Source organism: Hetaerina americana, unplaced genomic scaffold (genome assembly GCF_022747635.1).
Source record: "Hetaerina americana unplaced genomic scaffold, ioHetAmer1.1.p SCAF_2, whole genome shotgun sequence".
NCBI lineage: Eukaryota > Metazoa > Arthropoda > Insecta > Odonata > Calopterygidae > Hetaerina > Hetaerina americana.
In genome coordinates this window covers 108,415,651-108,436,430 of record NW_027286763.1, presented here as the reverse complement: position 1 = coordinate 108,436,430, position 20,780 = coordinate 108,415,651, and the positions used below count along the sequence as shown (strand labels likewise).

Here is a 20,780-nt window from a genome sequence, read left to right as displayed (position 1 = left end):
TTTCGCGAATCATCTTGCGTGAATTACGCTTAATTAATTCTGAATCGCTACGCCGTGGAATGGGGCGATTATTTTGCTAATTTTCAACACCGGATACGCCCGAGCTGCCAGAAGGCGCTGCCAGCCAATCAGAATAATTAAATCAGCATTACAAATAATGCGGTTGGCCTTCGCTTTAAAATACTGCTATCATTAATTATTAAAATCTTAGGAATTACACTATTCTTGATTACGCATGGCCGTGTGTTTAATTTACTATTGGTGATCAGTGCCTCTCTTATTTGATATCAGTTTTTAATCGCGAGTACGAATATTCAGTGATGCACGGTGTTGATGACATTTTTTTTGCAAATGGTGACGTGCGGAACTGCCGCGGCTGGTGAAGAGCTGCGATAGTGATTATTCGCCTCCCTCCTCTGTGTCCCTGAGTAATCCCGCCCGAATGACTCGGCAGACAAATGAAAGCGACTGGGCGCCCGCATTTTTTTCGCTAATTACTAAAGGTAAATGTCCTTAAAGGAGTGTTCTTGCTTTTTGTTTAGTGGCACCGCATTTAATTAAATTTCCCCGTAGGAAGGTCACACCTCTGATCGATTAATTAATTTTGAGTTTTAATGCAACAATTTCAGAGCGTAAAAATCATTCGCCTTGACTGGGACTCGAACCCAGATCCCTCAATATCCGTAATTTTGAGTTACAGTTAGCGGAATAGGTACACCGAAATTATGTTTTTTAACCTATTTTTTATGGGTTTTTCAAACGTTTTGGTATCCATGATGGGATTTTTATCCATCCCGGGTTTCATACGAGGCTTATATTTCTGGAGTGATCGTCATAGTTTAAGCATGACAATCTTTCGGGATTCGAACACCGTTAAAACAAGCGGAGTGGTGTAACGCGAAAGAGAAACTATCCGAGGAAAGCCGACGACCGCGCCGAGTTCTTCGTTTCGAGAGTATATTCTGTTTTTTCCTGGGTAATACGACATGTTCTTGGATTGATAACCCTACGTTTCGTGACCAAGTTTCGGACACACTTTCAATGAAAAATTAAAATCTAATTCATCATTATACTCCAGTTATATAATCTTCCCTCGAGAACTTGACCAACATTTGGTCACGAAAGGTCCGAAATCACTCCCAAGAATACGCGAATACGCGGCATTATCCAAAAGGAAAGCGTGTCTACATTTCAGTTGTTTTTCAACGGCAGTAAACTTACAACGGAGTCTTATGGTGCATCATTGGATATCTTTATCGTATAAGTAGGAATCCTTGTTTCATGTTTACGTAACCATCCGTGAGGTCGATGTTGTTTTAGGCCCTCAAGGTTCACTCGCGATATCACTGCGAGTTAGCAGTACTGTGATTTGATTAACTCATCTGGGTTCTTGTTATTTGATGAATGTGTTCTGCCTGTATATACTACCTTGATCAAAAAGTTCCCGGAATTTATTCAGAAAATTAAAAATACAAGTTTATTCATCTAAATCTATATTGTCCCCTTCAAAGTAATCCCCATCGACTGCAACACACTTATGCCAGCGCTTGATCCAATCCTCGAAACATTTTTTATATTCGGTTTTCGGTATGTCCATCAGCTTCCTGCGATTTTTCCATTACTTCCTCTCGGCTGCTAAAACGCGTTCCCCGTAATGGTTTTTTAACTCGATTGAACAGAAAGAAGTCACAGGGAGCCAAATCAGGTGAATTCGGTGGCTGTTGGATGGTATTTGTTGCATTTTTCGTCAAAAAATTACGAATAATGATAGCACTGTGCGACGGTGCGTTATCATTGGTGCAAAATCCACGAGTTTTCTGCCCACATTTCTGGTCTCTTTCGGCGAATTGCTTCACGCAAACGTCTCATAACGCCCAAATAATACTCTTTGTTTACTGTCTGGCCTTCTGGCAAAAATTCATGATGCACTACACCGTTGTAATCCATGAAAACCGTCAGCATTGCCTTCTTTTTTGACTGAAAACGACGTGGTTTTTTTGGTCTCGGCTCATTTGGTGAACGCCATTCACTTGCCTGATGTCTGGATTGCGTGTCGTACTCATAAACCCACGTCTCGTCTCCAGTAATGATCCTTTTGATGAATGTGGGATCGGATTCAGCCTCGCAAATCATGTCTTTTGCGACGTCAACACGGTATCTTTTTTGCATGAAATTGAGGTCTTTCGGCACCAACTTTGCTGCTACACGACGGAAACCCAAATCATTAACCACAATGTCTTGGGCGGATCCATAGGCAATGTTCAAGTCCTCCGCTATTTCTCTGATGGTTAATTTGCGGTTATTGACCAACATTTCTTTTACTTTATCAATTTTTTCACCGACTTTCGATGTCGATGGTCTGCCACTGCGTTCATCATCTTCGATTGACTCACGACCACTTCTGAACCGCTCGTGCCACTGGTAAACGACCGTTTTTTTTAGAGAATCGTTGCCGAAACACTTTTCCAACATTTCCAACGTCCGTGCGCCACTAAATCCGTTTTTTACGCAAAATTTAATACAAGTTCGTTGTTGCAAATTTAAATCCATTTCTGAAATTGTAAAAAATCGCCAACACACACAGAGATAGATGTACTCTTGGCTACGTAACTTTTGCAAATGTCAAGTTATGACACTAAGATTTAAAGGGAATATCAACAACAGATGTACCAATTTAACAAAAAAAACATAACTCAAATCGGAACGATGGGAGCGCCACACGGTGGTTATTCCGGGAACTTTTTGATCAAGGTAGTATATAGCAAATTACGACTTCGACGTGGACGCATACATGCATATATATATATATATATATATATATATATATATATATATATATATGCATGCATGTATGCGTCCATGTCGAAGTCGTAATTTGCTATGTGCGTGATAAATTATTGACCATCATTTCCTGCCTATATATATATATATAGCAAATTACGACTTCGACGTGGACGCATACATGCATATATATATATATATATATATATATATATATATATATATATATATATATATATATATATATATATATATCCATGTATGCGTCCACGTCGAAGTCGTAATTTGCTATGTGCGTAATAAATTATTGACCATCATTTCACGTTTGATATTCCTGCGCAGTTGGCGTCGAATGTGTTTACATGACTTAGCTTTCGTTTGTCGACCGGCCGACTGGTGCCACTTGAGATCCGTCGACTCCCATTACGTTTCAGTTCGTTGTTTTTCGAGTCTCGTTTTGTGGAAGTTTTATTGGTGGTGGGGAATTCGGAGAAGAGGCATTCCTTCTGTGGAGATCGTGAATACGGGGGAGAGCTCCAACATAATTTGAAATGATTTGGATTGACGCGTCCAAGGTCAGTGAAGGATTCGGAGGACTCCGCCATTGTTCGTTTAAGCTGTTCGTTGTCGTTAGTTTGTTTGTTGATAGTCTCCTCATTGTCATTTCGTTCGGGCGTTCGGTGTGGCTGTTGTACCTAGTAAATGTTTCCCTCGACATATCTATGTACTCCACGGGGCACTCTTCTCGTTTAATGGCGTGGGACGCGTGCACACTGGATTCTTTTTCCTGTCGTGTTCATCGGCGAGGAGGCTTCTTCCGACCAGCGGCGTCCTTCATTGTCTTCGCTTCGTCGCTTTTGAGTGGGTGGATGATTATGCGATCACCCTGAGTAATTGCATACATTTGCATTCCTTCGCGTCCTCGCCTTCCCACTTCGCCCGAGCACTCCCATTTCTTGCGCATATCTTTCTGTTTACTTCCACCTTCTGGAACGCTGACTGAATCCTCAATTTCCCGTCACAAACTTCTCTGTGAGTGGAAATGTCCTATCCATCCATTGCGATGTTTCTCCGACGCTCGCGTCCCTCTCGCTCTCTTGTTGTGCCTTATATGTATCGATGTCGTAGCCACCGCGAAACCTTTCTCTTTATGTGGTTCCAGGGGCCAGGATTGTTTGATGAAATAATACGCCTCGGAAATTTCAATGCAAATATGCGTGTTGGTCAATTTTTCCGAGCGATGCCTGTGCTTGTGTGATGGGATCGTCGTGTACACGATAACTCACGCACAATTAAACTGAACCGCACGAAAGGTCATGCTTAACATTTTTATTCAAATATATGACCCGGTTAGATGTGAGCGATGATCGACCCACATAAAGTGACCGTTTCAAAACATTAAAACATCGTCTTTAAATTCGATCAATGCTATCACAGAAGAAATGAGAGTTCCTGAAAACTTAAATACTCAAGAATGAAAACTGCTAGAGAAGACGATTTGGAGACTTACGTCATTTCGCGTCGCGGAGGCCCAAGGAAAAACGTAAGAAATGTCAGTATTGCAGCAGACCAGTGATCGTAGAGTAGTTATTGCACTTCTTTACCTTTTCACAAAAGAACTAAAAGAGTAGGTTGAAGAAAAAGTAATGTTCGGACCACTTTAAATGTTTTTATCAATCCAGTCGTGAATTGATTTTGGATCGCGGGAAGGTATTTGTGAAATATGGGAGTCGGTTAAAAAGTTCCAATTAGAAAGCAGCGCTGAAACGTTTTATCGTTAATATCGGTTGTGTAAACGGCCATTTTGTAGTTTCTGCGTTGCTTTTGTTCGGATATATGACCATATACTCCGAGTTCATGCCGTTTACTCGTCACACGGTGTTTATTTTTCTTGTTTGTCGATGGCAATGTTCACGACAGCGGCCATGGACGAATATTTCCCGGGAGATCAGCTCGTTACAGTGTTAAATATCGGTGTTAATGGGGTTGGCGTCCTATGCTCATAACCCCGCGTGGACAAATGATTCTCGGTCTAATTTTGGACGGGGACATTTGAAAAGGGGGACCGTATTTGTAGTGCGACATGGATCTTCTGTCTAGTGAAAGGCCAAACGGACAAAGTGCTGTAGGCATTTTGGAGTTGAGAGTTCCTGAGATGAATTATTTCCATCCGTCCCTTTCTTCACTTTCCTCATCAACCGCGGCGTGAAGGTGTAAATGATCTCTCTCTCTCTCTCTGTCGGCCTCGTTCTCTCTCTCTCTGTTTAAACTCTTCCCAGACATTGCAGCTGCGCTTCGGTCGAGTCCGATAACCCGTCGCGATAATTGATTGTTTGCAGACTTCCTTTCCGTGCGTCTCTCGCATTGCCGCGAGAGCCAATCGGAACGCCGGCACAGGCCGCCGAGAACTTTCGGTTGCATCTCTCTTCCATGCGATCCCTTGCATCCCCACGACTACGCACTGTGCACAGTGCGAGAGGCATTACATTTCTAAGGTTTCCTATTTTATCCGAACGTATTATGCGCCGCAGAATGTCGAAACATCTTCGTATGATCCACCTATGGGGAAATTACTGATGCCAAGGCTGGATTTGAATGGTTGGCGCTTCCTCTAATTGTCGCAACCTCGAACGCACATATTATGCGCATTCATGACGTCATCATCGCATGTTTCACTCAATTGACAATGAATTTCGATGGACCGCGCAAATGTATAAAAACGGATGAGTACACGCTGTTCTGGTTCAACGCGACGCCATGTTCAAGTATAAGTAGAAGCGTATTCAATAGAATACGCCTCTAGCCCTAGCGGCAGTTGTACGAATTATACTAACATCTTATGTCTCGTATTTGTAAAATAGTGCCAGAATATTTTTAAGCTCAACTATTCCTTTCTATCTACTCCCAGTTCCGAGGGAAGTCTTAGAAGTTGAGCGCACCACGTTTTCTATGAATGGGGTAAGGCCCCACTCCCGTTCCGAGTGATTTGAGAGTGAGTGAGCGAGCTAGGGTCTGTTTTCGCCCCCAGCCGCCAACAACAGCCGCACCGCCGCTTACGATTGAAGTGGACAAGCCTTCTTCGTGATTGGCTCCGCATTCCGCGGCAGCGACTTTGGTCACTCCAGTGTCGTTGCTTTCACTGGGGAAGAGAGAGGGAACCGATTAGCCTTGTCTCGTGCCAAAACCACTTCAAAGCACCCTTCCCGGGTCACCGTATCCCCTTGGGACTGCAATGACAACGGAGTGAGTTGGTAGAGGGCTCGAAGGTTGATTACGATGCAATTAATGGTCCACGCTTTCCTCTTCTGGCGAAGAGTGAAAATACAGGGTCTGTCCCAAAAATAAGTAGGATGGTTTTTTGCCACCAATGCAGATGGCTGAAGTGACTTGTGGTGGGGAAGGTAATGATTGGAGATCAGGAGAAAGCAACGCCACCCACGTCAGTTAACTATGGGCACTTACAGTGTACAGATTGGTGCTAGACTGGACCCCTATTCGACGGCACGTCACGAATTCACGGTGCCACTCTCCATGGCGCAATGATATGCGATCAAATTGTGCAGTAATCTTGGAAAAATGGGTTCAGAGACGATGACCATGATTAAGGATGCTTATGGATATGAAGAAATGTCCCAAGTGATGGTTTACTGCTTCTGCATAGGATGTCCCGGGAGGCTAGAGAGGAGGCTGACGGCCCTGGACACATCCGTAAACAACACAATGTGATGAAAATGTGCAAAAAGTGAGACACATGCTCGATTCTAATTGACCCCCCCCCCCCAGGGTCAGGATGTGATAGCAGAAGAGTGCAATATTCAGGAAACTACAGTGCATTGCATTCTTACAGAAGATTTAGCCATGAGAAAGATATATCCCAAGATGGCCCCCAAGGTGCTGTCAGAGGGCCCCTGCTTGTGTGACAATCTTGCGTTGGACCTTTTGGACCACTGTGAAAGTGACCCGAATTTTTTAGAATAGGTGGTTACTGGTAACGAGACATGGGCCTTTGGGTACGACCCCTTTGAGTACCATTTTTGACCACGGGATTACGTCAAAGAGGCGACGACGAGGTGCCTGAACGAGGGTCTTGTTGATGCCTTACAGGAAGCGTACCAGAAGTAGCGGAGGCACTGGGAGTGGTGTGTTTTGAGTTATTTAAGAAAAGGGTGCTGTTTTGAACAGTTATAGTAATTTGTACTTTGATCCGCAATACATTTTCCCCCCGTTGTATTCTACTTATTTTTTGGGAAATGCCAAGTAGTGTCATAACTTTAAATGTACGCAGTGAAGCTAATTTACCTAATTACTTTTGAAAATCTTTTAAAAGGAAGCAATAACTCTGCCCTCACTCTCCACAGGCAACATTCTGACCGACGCGCTTTAGACATCATTTTTGGTATCAAAGCGATTTTAATAACACGCCTATGCCAATTCCAATAGACATGCTAATGTTTCACCCTAATGGGTCGAGAGATAGAATTGGATTATAAATATCTTACAGCAGGCACTAATAAAAACTCGTTTCACTTATGTAAACAGATATCTCATCACGGGTAAGAACGCCAATTTCTTGGCAAACTCAATTCGCGAACACTCACCAAGGACGCCGTGAAGCACGTTCTGCCTCTGTTCAGGGAAGAAAGGTGGCAGGTGTTGCGCAAATTTCATTTTCAATTGGCGAAGTTTGGCGTTCCGTTGGGTCATCTAGATCCTAGCCGTGGTGGGGATTGAACCCATGGCCCACCGAGGATGATCGTCACCCCAAAGGAGCAAGCGAGGGCGCGCGGCCCTCAGGGGGGGAGGGGGGTAAGAACCAGATGGGCCAGCGACAAGACGGAAAATGATCGCGCGAATCATCAAATGGGTCGAGGGCTGCCCTCAATTCGGGGCCGACAATTATGAGACCAGTTGAAGGGCGTGGACGGACATCGTGTCCGAGGGCTTTTCTTGCGATGCCGAGACGAGAGTAATGGTCCTTGCGTGCCCCTCCTACTTCCCCACTCTCCCCCCAGACCGGCCGTCTCTGGTGGGGAGAGGGGTGGGAGACAAATATTGGATTCGATGAAATTGCGAGAATGGGCGGAAACTTCGACGGGAGAGACGGATGGCCAAAGCGTGCGACATTCACAACCGTCTCTCCCCCGAGGTCTTTTCCGGTTTCTTCCGGGGCTTCGGAATACTTTACCCACGTTATAAAGAAGAACTTTTAATATCAATGACTTAATTTCGGCTTCGTTAATACCTATTCATTTTCTTTATGCCATTTGATGCCATCAATAGGACAATATCATGAATAATGATGAGTTAAGCACGTATTTCCAGCCGTTATTTACGTGCAATAGGTTTTCTGAATGCACCAGTAATTGATAATTCGACAATTACTAAAACATATACTAAATACGAGGAAATAAATCGTATAAAATATTTATTTATTAGGTAATCTACAGGTTAAAATAGGTTTTGGATGGACACAGTTACCAAATAAATATTTTCTGACTCCTAACAGAACGCAATTCAGCAACCTACTCTAAATTAAGTCCCTCTTGATCTCTGTGTACTTCCTTCATCCCTATCCTATTCCTGCCCCTTCCTCGTTTTCCTAACATTCTCCCCACCATTACAGTCTTCAACATCCCACTGCCGATCAATACGCCCCTAATCCATTTTCCCTGCCTCCATAGGACTTCTCCCAACAAAGTCCTCTCTTTACCCACCATACTAAGTACTTCCTCGTTTTTTTAGAAGTATTTATGAAAAAGTTTAAATTATTTTAAGACCTAAAACGTTGCAAAAGTTTTATTTCAATGTTTAATACTATATTGGAAATCGGACTTGTATACCTGTATGTACATAGAAAGCGTTACCTTGGTGACCTTTAGTCAATGGCTCGATTAAGAACGGAATTGAGGTACTTCAAATATAACAGCTGAGTTTACAATTTCCGTGACATATTTTGCAAAAATATATGTAGTGAACTTTGGCGACCATCTTGGTACACCTTTCTCATGGCTAAATCTTCTGAAAGAATGTATGGCTCTTAAGTTTTCTAAATATTGCATGCTTCTGCTATCACATCCTGACACTTGGGGGTCAATTCGAATTGAGCATGTCTCTCACTTTTTGCACATTTTCATCACACTGTGTTGATTTTGGATGTGTCCAGGGCATTCCTCATCGTCCACCTCATCTCTACCCTCCCATCCTGTGCAGAAGCAGTACGCCATCACTGGGGACATTTCTCCATCTCCATAAGCATCCTTAACCATGGTCACGGTCTCCGAACCCCAATTTTCCAAGCTTGCACAATTGTATCGCATATAATTGCTCCTTAAAAAGTGGCATCGTGAATTCGTCACGTGACCATCGAACAGGGGTCCAGTCTAGCAGCAATCCGCGCCCTCCCGCAGTTAATTGACGTGCGTCGAATTGCTTTCCCTAGGTCTCCAAGTCCTTTTTTATCCACAAATATCCCCGCAAGAGCCATTTGCATTGGTTTCAAAAATCATTCTAATTATTTTTGGGACAGGCTCTGTAAAACCCGTCGTCGTTCCATTGGCTGATAAATTCTATTCTGTCGTAGTCGCCGTTGTGGTTTTATGCCGTTGATACCACGCGTGGCAACTGGTTTATCCCCCGAATGTGATAAACGGTTGACTTTATTTTTAGTGGGTTATCTCTCGGCATATGTGACAATGAATATCGTGTGTACCCCCCCCCCCTCCCGGTGTGCCAAATACGAGTACTTCTGTGTGCTATCGGCGTGGGGAGGAACAACCGTTGAACACTGAAATCGCATCGTTTCTCTTATTTTCTTTTGACTTCTGTCTCAGCCGATCCCTCCGAAAGTAGTGATGCCTTCTCATGTTGCCCGAGTTTAATGCTTTACGTCTATTTACTCTCTGATTATCTGCGGAGAGCCGTCTCTCGAAACTTAAGAAAGGATAGATGAAAACGGGAAAAGGCGCAAGACCTGGCCATCTGCTCGGCGCATGTATCCGGTCGGCATGTCTCCCCTTGCTCGCCTCCATTCATCAATTGACCGCTGTCAACCATTTTAATTTTTTTTAAATATGAAAGAGCGTGATTTATTAATTGAGCCTATTTTAATGAGGAGTGACCCAATAGTATGCCGCACTGCACGGTTCCATGACTCCGTGGAAAAATATTTGGTCGCTCCGATTAGTTTGATGACCGCTGAGTGAGCACACTGACTGTTCGCCTGGAAACAGCAAACGGGCATCAAATTAGAGCGCGGAACGATGCATTCATTTGTTTCTAAGCAAATCGGAAACAACGTAGTGGTGTGGCCGCTGGGAGAAGAATGAATTCGGAAAAGAAGCGTTTACGTGAAGGAATCGACGATATTGTTTCTTTTTGTAAAAACGTCAAGATAAGATATATTAGATTATTGATATGGAGCCGTAGGTTGAAACTGGGTCTTTGAAGGAAGAGGATGGGCGTCAGTCAATTGGATGTTTTCTGAAATTTAGACGCGGAGAAGGGCAGAGAGAATATGTTTGGAAGAGTTTGAAGACTTAGCATATTTTAAATGGATACGGAAAGTTGGCGGTTTATAAAAATTCGTAGAGGACAGAAGAGGGAGGGAAAAGATTGGACTACTGGAAATGGCGATAAAAAGGGAGGATATTGCATAAACGTGTGAAATTACTGGGGTCAATAAGCGTTTTGGATGGCATATGTGGTACCAGAAGGTAATTAGATTCAAAGAAGGAAACATTCCAGTGAAATAGGTCGAGTAATTACTTAGGCAATTTATGGTGTGTTATAGGGGACAATCGGAAACCCTGCCTCCCTCGCGGATACATGTATTGCCTATACTGATGAAGGTGAAGAGAGAGGAAAAGAATTTGAACTCACCTCGGAGGCAGATTTATTTGGGCCGTCTGCTTGTGCCTTTATGAAAATTGCATTTTTTGGGATCCCTCCGGTATTAGGAATTTAAAACGGGCCTGTGTGTTGTTTGTAAGCCGACCTCCCCGGATAATGCGAGTCCGGCCGGTTGATCTGCCGCAAACTAAATGTACATATAGTATAGTATTATAATTAATTTTCCCCGAGTGAATGTTTTCTGCCTCGGGTTGCCCTCATCCTGGACGCTACTACCCAACAGGGGCGGTCACCTCCCCCCCCCCTTCCTTCCCTCCCACTCACCCCCCCCCTCCGCCCCGTCGAAAATGGCAGAGTGGACCAAGGTGACCTTCGGCTTCCGCACTCCGATTGGACTCCACTGAGGTGTCCCCGCTGACGAAGATTCCTTCGTCCCAAAACCGTGTTTCTCTGAGTTGGAAAAAAATGGGGTCGCCGTTTTAATTTCGATTTCGAACGTTTTAATTGCTTGCTTCTGAAATTACTCCGCGTTCGTTTTCTTCGTCGCCGCTCGATGGAGCTAGTTGGATTAATCCCGTCGTCGGACTGGGTAGGAATAAGTGACTCTGTTTATCAGCTGTTAACCGATACGACGCCCTCCTTTCTCCGCCCTAATCTTTTTTGATAAAGGATTGTTTTAGAATCAAACTTTTTTTATTTCGACCCTCCTTGGCGCGAACGCGCGATGGAAGTTTCTTAGTGTTGGTTGACGAAGTGCATGACATGGGTATGTTCATTTTATCACCTTATCCGTCATCTCCGTCAATAATTTTAGTTACTTTAATTGATTATAGTAATCTTCCATTCTTCCTTGTCCAGTTCTATTTGCTGTGGTCGCCCCCGTTTATTCAGTTTTCTCGAAGTGCTTCCTTCTATTGTTCTTCTGGTACTTTGGCCGTGGGCCACGTGCAGTGAGATTACTTAAAGCATTCCAGCAAAAGCGAAAACTACTTCTACGAGTTTCATGACCAATATCCCTTTCGAATCTCATCGGAATTTAACAGTTTTCAGGACGGTTTCTTTAAATGTGTCAAAAACATTCTTCGATCATGATCGAAGTGTATCAATTATAAGTGAGATCGAAAAGAGCGAATATTGCGGCGCATCGCGTGTATTTTGTTACCATCGTAATGCGCCAATAATTTGTCTTCGGGTGATTTAAAATTCACTATCATGCGCTCATTATTTATTTTTTTAGAGAATTATAAAAAAATGAATCTTCTATTATAGTACATTGAGGTAAAATATTTCACGGAAACACAGTGTAATCTTTTTGAGTGTTGCGCGCTTGAAAGTTCATTGTAGCATTCTCTGAAAAATAATTTAAATTCCGCTTACACCTGAAAATTTTCTCGGCCGTTAAAATTAGCGAGGGGAGAGTGCAGCCGCAGGGGAAAGCTTTGTGGAGATAATGAAACATACATTCGAATCGCCATCATCAGTACATCAATCCTAAGATTGGTTTACGGCAGACCTCCATTCTTCCCTATTCAATTTTAATTCCCTCACCCTTCCCTGATGGGTTCCCTGTTTTACGTCCTTCTTAATTTGCCCTATGTACTTGTCTCTTGGCCTTCCTCGCGGGATATCTCCTTCAATTTTTCCTTCTATTATGTTTCTAAATAATCCATTGTGACCCAATGTGTGTCCAATCCATCTATTTCTTCTTTGCGGTAGAGTTTCCGTATGATCCTCTCCTCTTCTGCTCTTCTTTGTACTTCCTCGTTCCTTACTGTCCATTTAATGTTCATCCATGTCTTTCCATTTAATCTTCAGCATTCTCCTCCAGCACCATGTTTCAAATGCTTCTATTTTTCGTTGGTCAACTTTTCCAATATTTCACGTCTCCGATCCGTAGAGTGCCATGCTCCACACGAATATTTTGACGAACTGCTTCCTTGCTTGCAATCTAATGTTCTTTAAACGTAGTAGCAGTTGACTCTTCTCAATGAACGCCTCCTTTGCTTGGGCTATTCTTCGCTTGATATCGGTCGAGCGTCTTCCATCCCAAGTTATACTGCTTGCCAAGTAGATGAAGGATTCCACTTGCTCTAATTTCACTCCTCGAATTGTGATTTCTGCATTCAGCTTCTTTCTCTTCCACACACACAAGGATTTTCGTTATCTCCTCGTTGATGATGCTCGTATTATATTCCCGAATTACTTGGTCCGAAGCGTTCGTGAATTTAAGTAGCCCTACGGAGCGAAAATGAGTGATTTGCAATGAACAAATCGTCGCGAACTATTTTCGAATACCAATCCCGCTGCATTTAAGCATCTTCATCCCACCTACCGTCTCCAACAGTCCAGAAGCACTGTTACTTAGCTGCACTAATCCTCGTCCGAAGGCTTTGTGTGATTCGTGCTAACGTATCATGTTCTATTAGAAAGCAGTCGAGAAGGGACTGGAATAGCACGTGGCAATTAGGGCATGGTCAATTACAACTTCTGAAGGCAATTAACGCTGACGAAATCGAAGCTATCCCCGGAAAATATGGGCTTGGGTAAGCAGGTAGTATTTTTCGAGGAATTTGCATCGCGAATTTGCGGAGCCAAGTAATTTGTCGGACCAGCTCATTGAATCAATTGTTAAACCTCGACGTGCGAGCACCTTATGAGGTTATTATCAAATTGGCGTGAGCCTGATTCGGATGGAGTAGAGGTGGTGGTTGTAGGGTGCCTTGGTGGGTCGAGTGGTTAGCACACTCGATCGGGAATTTGAATATCCAAATTACAACGGCGGCCTAATGAAGACTTCTCCGAGGCTAATCTGCCACTCTTTTTAAGTTGTGTGGAAAGTGGATATTTATGTTCCGTCTCCTTGCCAATCTTTTTTCGCTTGGTCCACTTAATTTCCACCTGTCGTCGTCGCCATTCCTCTGAGTTAATTCCATCTTCTTTTCAAATCGTCGATCCTCCGTATGGCCTATGCCGCGGCGCTATCTGAACCAAAGACTGCAATGGACCGATTAATTAAATATATTTTAACAGGATGAATATGAATGGTGTGAACTAGACTTGAAATTAATTGAAATAATGGCACTCGTGGAGATATATTAGAAAAAAGACCATTTTAAGAGTGTATAATGATGGGGAATGGGTTAACGGTTTTCATAAATCAATTCTAACGAATGACCGAATTAGTGGAGTTGTGGGAATACAAGGGCAAGGAAATACGCGTGCGCCCTACGGAGATAATTTTCGTGGAAGATACGATGGAACTTATGATCGAGCTGCATCTCTCCCCGCTGCCGGTGCCTAAGCACGTCTCGCGTTTGGGTCGCTGGGCAAACGCCCGGAGGATTACGACACGGCACGCGTGTCCACTTTCTCCCTCTCGGGGCGTGTCCTCTTTCCCCCTTTCGTTCCCTCGTCATAAACACGGGCGTGTCGTGCGTCTGCCTCGGACGAATCGAAGGGGTGTCTCTCCTCTTTGAGTCGTCGCGCGGCGGAAACGGTCGAGGCGGACGGAGGGTAAACAAGCCGGCGTCGAGGGATCAAGCAGTCCCCTGGCTACGAAGGCCGGAAACGGTTCTGCTTGCACTTCGAAGTCGAACCGCCTTCATTTCGTTCTTTTTCATGACTTTCCCCCGACCTTCGGACGCGATCGACAAGATCCGGCGCGGTAAGCGCGAAATTAAATGAGACGGATAAATTGGGATGGACCTGTGAGGGGTTTCATAACTCTCCGCGTTTTAGTACGCCCGGGAGATGAGTTCCATCATCCGAATACTCACACTGGTGTCCCAACCAACGGTTAAAATTCAAGTTTTCCGCCAATCCATAAGCGGTCTAATGGATCCGCAAACGTGAAAGTGCTGGTAACTTGCGCTTTCTGTCCATGATATTCTTATTTCGGGAGAGAGCAATGTTCCATCTCCCAGAATTTTGTGCGCGAATGAATATGTCGTGTGCATATGCGAACGCATTCACAAGTGTGACATAAATTTATACCCGTAGATAAAAACGCATGGCCGACTCTTTAAATTTAGGGTGAAACAGTCCGTGTGGGGGCTTCTAGGGCATCTTTGAATATCAGAGTGTCAGGTAAGGGATAAGTGGCCGATCGACCGCCCCTTCTGCGATAAATATGGGCCGTCCTCCGCGCGTACCGGGCCTCCCTCGAAACAAACACGTGAGGGGGGGGGGGGATGAAACCGGTCCGCGCAGAAAATGTTTTTCGCTTCAATCGAATCGGTTCTCGAATATCTTTTCGTCCTTATTGGCAACAACTTCTGTCGGCCGGTCGCTAAATTTCATGTTTATTGTCTCCTGAAGTTGGTGCTTAAGATAGAAACAGATTAAGCGGGCCGGGAGTATTTTCATCGCTCTGCGTCGGTTGGTGCGATGCCGGACAATAATTTAATCATTCTTCCGCAACCAGCCGTGAAATTAAAGATTTTGCGATTTCAGCGTACTCGTTGCTTGAGCGATTCCTGACCCCCGGGTTGAACGAACAATGAAGGAAAAAAAAGAGGAAGGTTGAATTTAAAATTGGTCAAATAATATTCAATTAATTTTCTCTGCTTTTATCGCGTCATAGAAATTTTCAGAGGCGCTTGTTTCAGTTTGATCTGTGTTTAATCAACGATGCTTAAAGTCATAATCATCTTCAGGAATCGGTGAGTTAACAACAGCGGTCACACCACAAAAACAATTGCCGTTCTTTAAAACATTTCTCGGAAAGTATTATTTTGAGAATCCTCATTCGAACTAACCTTGTGAGAAATGGCAAGGGGTACAAGTCGTAAGGGATGCTGCAAGGTCACCGTCCAATCCGTCTTTGATTTGCGTGCGTGCATTTCTTTTCGGAAGCAAATATTTAATGACAGCTCGGTACTCAATTCTTTCCATTTTCACAAAACCCCCACGACGACTAGCTCAAACGATTGTCAAACAACAACTAAGCGTTCGAAATGGCTGAAATGTTGGCGAGTTCCTGACAACGCATGAGCCCGACAACATTCCCCAACTTTTGACGGAGAGTGCTCGCTGCCTTCTTCATGATGAGCTTGGAAACTTGTCAGACACCCTTGCGCGAGGGAAACCCCAAAAGTACCCGACCCAACAAGGCAAACACATTAATGTTGGAAAAAGATTTATTTAATTTTCAACATAATCTCCTTTCAGCTCTATACACTTTTTCCAGCGATTTTCAATAAGTTCGACACCCTCGTTATAATAAGGACTCCTAATTTGTTCGACCAATGCGATGCTCGTCTTGACAGCTAGTACGGCCTCGTTTAAATTCTGCAATCCAACATTTTACTGTTGTAAACAAAGGAGCAGACTCACCCAGAGTAGAATCTTGTTCAGCTTTTTGAAATCGGTTGGGCTGAGGCCTTTCAAATAAAAGTATTGTATCACATGACGATGACCAATTTTCTCCGTTTTCAAAAATTCACTGACTACGTTCACTATTGATGGCTGTCAAACAAATACTAAACAACGTGGCGTCTTCAAACTTGAAACATATGCTTTATAGATTGCGTACTTTCTAATACAGTGATACTTTTCAAACAACTACCGCCATCACTTGGTCAGGCCGGGTACTTATGGGCCCAACTGTTTGCGCACAGTAATAACACGTGCTTCCGATGAGCCGAAAGAATCGGAATGGACCTTTCAATGGTAGAAGATGTATCCGCTTGTTGAGACGAAGGATTAGGAGCTAACTAAAATACGTAATGGTTGTTCATTTTACTGTCCAGTCAGCGGAAACTCGCTGAGGAAAGTCGGATGCCTGACGCATCGCAAGTATTTACGAAAGTAACTCTCGGGTATTTTGGATTGACATTTGCGCCCCTGCCGTTTCTCACGACACAAATATCTCCAAAGAGTTATTTCAAACCCAAAAGTTTCGAATGAAATCATGACTTTCTGCGTTAATTGGACCAGTGGGGGGACAAATACTTTTCTCTTCGCATTCTTTCCCTCTGAGTGAGATGCGTGGGACATTTTCAATCAGAATTTTTTTTTCCTCGCCGATATCTCATGCGACTCTAAAGTATTTACAGTCGTTTAATTTCTTCCCATTAGAGCCTGATAGACACGGACAAATTGTTCACGATGGTCGAATTATCGAAGATTCCTGTGTAAATACGTGAAGCCCTCACAAACGCACACACTCGAACAGTTTCCAATTGTTTTGGGAAGAGGAATGTTGCTCTCCAAGTTGCTCCTTTTTCGTGACGTGTTGTATGACCAGGCGCTCCCTTTGCGATTCCTGCGAGGATTTTTCCGTCTCGTTTAACACGCACATTCCGCCTTCGTTTCTACCGAGAATGAGAGTTTTCGAATGACCTTTCCCTGACATTCCCCTGAATCGGCAGATGGTCGTTCCAGATCAGTCCTTGGCGTAATATGCAGCGAGTTTAGTGAGGAAAAATGAAGCGCAGCGCTTGCCGCCGTGGATGGGAGACTGTGCGGGAGGGAGGGGAATAAGAAGGCACGAGTGAAATCAATCGAAGCTTTTTTTAACTCATACCCGTTATCTTATAGCGTGGGCGTTCTTGCGGAATTTCGGTTTCAAGCCTCAACGACTCGGAGGACTTGCCCCACGGCATCGGCGATAAGTCCGCCATCGCCTCCTCCCTTCTGATGTTTTTTCGTTGCGATCCAAGTTTGTTTCGTATCGATGGATCGACAAATCCGAATATATCCTGGCTAATTTCCCAGCATGATATTTGAAGAAATGCAAATACGAGGTATATTCTTTGCTTATATTTAAATATTGGCGCTTCAGAAGACAGTTATACTCCTGCAGCGTCATCTACTGATTCATTGAGAAGCTATAGCAGCGTTTGTTTTGTTTCCAAAGTCGTTTGCTTGTCCGTGCATGCAAACAACAATGTCCGCGACAATCGTTCATCCCGCCAGCTGTGAAGTGCGTCCTGTGATACGATTCTTGTATGCTAAAGGATTGTCGGCTGCTGAAATTCATCGGGAGTTATGCCTAGTTTATGGACCTACAGTTATGGGTCAAGGAAAGGTTATAAATGGTACCGTGGTTTTAAAAATGGACGAAAAAATGTCTATGACGAAGAGCGAAGTGGCAGGCCCAGTATTCCGGCCGATGAAATTGTTTCGCAAGTGGAACAAAAACTGCGATGTGACCGTCCATTGACGATTAATGGCCTGGCTGAACAATTTCCTCAACTTGTACGTACTACTATCTACAATATTGTCACGGAAAACCTCGGATACCACAAATTGTGTCCCAGGTGAATACCGAAAATGCTCACCGACCACCACAAAGAGCAAAGAATGTCCGGTGGACGAGAGTTTTTGGGCCGTTACCAACAAGATGTTGATGACTTGTTTTCTCACATTGTTACCCGGGACGAGGCGTGCATTTTCTTGCACTTGAAACAGTTGTTCGGTGGACAACGTTTCGAAACCGAAGAGGAACTCAAGAACGGCGTTGTCAATTGGTTCAACTCTCAGGCGGCGAGCTTCTATGCAGAGGGGTTAAAGAAGCTGGTGCAGCGGTACGAAAAATGCGTAGAAGTGAACGGCGATTACGTAGAGAAGTGAAGTAGGTTTGTAGCTAACTAAAAGTGCCAAAAAAATGTGTTTCATATGAGTGTATTTTTTCCTGTGACCCAACGGCCCTCACCTTTTGAGCATGCCTCGTAGAATATTTTTCCCCTCACTCAAGTGGGCAAAGTACAAATTAAGCCGTTTCATGGGTTATGTGGTGGAAATCGAACATAATGAATAACTGATAGTAGCACTATTCCCCCTGATAAAATTTATTTTACATCATCATCAACTAATGGACGATATGGACTGTTATGGCCGATATTGTCGATGCGGGTATTGTCCTTGATGTTCGATATATCGGATAATTATCGTCACTACGATGCTCGTAACATGAATGCATCGCTCTCCTCGCGTCGATGATATTTTAGTGAAATTTTTATCGTGGCGTGTTGGCGTGGTAGTCCAGCGGGTAGAGCAGTGGATTAATGAACGGAGGACCCGGAATCGGTTCCGGTTGACGCCTTTGGGCGCACTCAGCTTCACCCAAAGTGTAATAAGTATTTCGCCCAGCAGACCTTCCAGGCATAGGCGGATCAGTGTAAGGAACTGCTGTCCCCTCCCTTATCACCCATGCGTGTAAATCTCACAAGCCGTTGGACTTATTGGGCGAGCTCCACCTATCCAACCCAACCTTGGGGCTGATCACTGTGATTGTACTTATCCAACAATTAGACTGACTCCGCGTCGAAGGACGAAACCTTGGAGACGCATCGGACAACAATTCGGAAAACGGGTGAATGCCATTGGCTTTCTCCTCTCACCACTGACCTCATCGTCCCCACGAAAGCTTAAGTCCGGTCAGAAGGCGACGTTTCGACCACTTCCGATGGACGTTCATCGTCCCCCTCCCCCTTTCGTCTCTCTAGGGTATCGTGAAATCCCCGCAGCAGTCGACCCTGATCCCGCGGTTCCGCCGTCACATCATCCCCAGACCGCACAACCAACCACCCCCGCATCCTGCCCCTCGCCCGCTCGTTCGGGTACGAGGGCGAAACAAACCGGTGGGGGGGGGGGCGCCCAAGCGAGAGTGATCAGGAGGAAGGGTTGTATTTATTTCCTCAAGCCCCAAAGTTCGTGGTCGGAATGCCCGCAGACGTCGTTTGGAGGGCGGAAGGAATAGAAGGGACACCCTCTGTAAGGTGTGGGGAAGATACCCTCCCTATCTAAACCCCACCCTCTCTCTGCCTATAATTTCACGCAAATGCGCATGGAGATTCCACGGTTGGAATGAGGAATGGGGAATGGTTAGGGGTAGGAGGAGAAGGGGGTGGGGAACGAGGAGGGGGGGGGGCGATTGGAAGGAGGAGACTAACACCAAGCGATCCCCCCCTTCCCCGCCCGTCAACGTGGACACAACTCCGCAAATGGGACTTTCGTCCTTCGCGCGGAGAGAGACCGGCCTTCGGAGGGTGACGTGCTGCGAAGAATGCTATCTCTCTCTCCCCCTCCCTACCCCCACCTGACTAGATTGTTCTTCGCCTTCAGAAAGGGTGTTCGAGTTAGGGAGAAAATTTCCATAGACTTCTGTTGAATGTGTGTGTGTGTATATATGTTTGTATATATACACACACATATATATAAATATATATATATATATATATATATATATATATATATATATATATATATATATATATAAACCATAACTGGCGCATGGAAAGGAACTGGCCCCCCTACCCTGATGTGTGAATTTCACACGCCGTCGGGCTTACTCCTGGGTGAACTCTACCATCACCTACCAAACCGACCTTCGGGCAATCGTACTGTGTTTATGTATTTATGTGTGTGTGTATATATATATTTATCTATAAACGTGTGTATATATATGTATATCTGTATATGTGTGCATATATATATATATATATATATATACCGTGGCCACGTGGCCATTCTTTTAGTGTGTCGGGGTTGGTTGCGCAATCCACTGTCGCCCCCCCACCTCCATTGCCGTGACTCGGATGGAGTGAAACGCGCACATTGCGACGGAGAGAATGATATGAATTTCATTACGCGTTGAGTATTCCGCGGTGTCCCGTCGACTGCGAATTTGCGGTACAGACCTGACATTATGAGTGATCAGTTTCGCTAGCCTCCGAGATTCTTTTGAATTTGAAGCATCCTCATTATTCCGCATGCAATGAATTATGTATAATGAGTTGCTCGCCCGTGCATGCATTGTGTGCGAATTAAACGTCTTGAATTTCACCGAGACCCGATTCCGATTTGCGCAGGAGAGAAAAGGACTTCTTAAACCCATTTTCCTCACTAAATGCCGTATAATTCAAATCGGGTCGTGTCTAGTTTATCGTTATGTACTTGTATTTTTGGAGCACAATTATTAACATTTTAAAACACGTGGTATTAATTTTTCTTTCTCGAAAATTAATTGTTAAGGTTGACTTGGGTTTTAGATTTGAAAGCCGTAGACATCATTCCAATGAGTACCTAACCCAGTTGTATTTGCAGTCGATAGTTGGGCTGAAACATCTCCGTAGATTGTAGATTGCAGTTCGAGTTTCGTGCAATATATTTTAACCATAGGTGCAACGCGAGTTATCTCAACGGAT

At 44.2% G+C, this 20,780-nt stretch overlaps 1 protein-coding gene across 5 annotated transcripts in view; it reads left to right on the top strand.

The window, feature by feature from the left end:
* The window catches only part of LOC139688373 (rho GTPase-activating protein conundrum-like), a 221,268-nt gene that overhangs the window by 19,455 nt on the left and 181,033 nt on the right, over positions 1-20,780 (top strand). The window contains exon 1 of one of the 5 annotated variants that reach the window (XM_071585911.1): positions 3,323-3,356. The exons of the other annotated variants lie outside the window; for them this stretch is intronic. The gene's annotated coding sequence lies outside the window, so the exon portion shown is untranslated. Of the gene's footprint in view, positions 1-3,322; positions 3,357-20,780 lie in introns of those variants that run through there. 5 annotated transcript variants of the gene reach the window in all.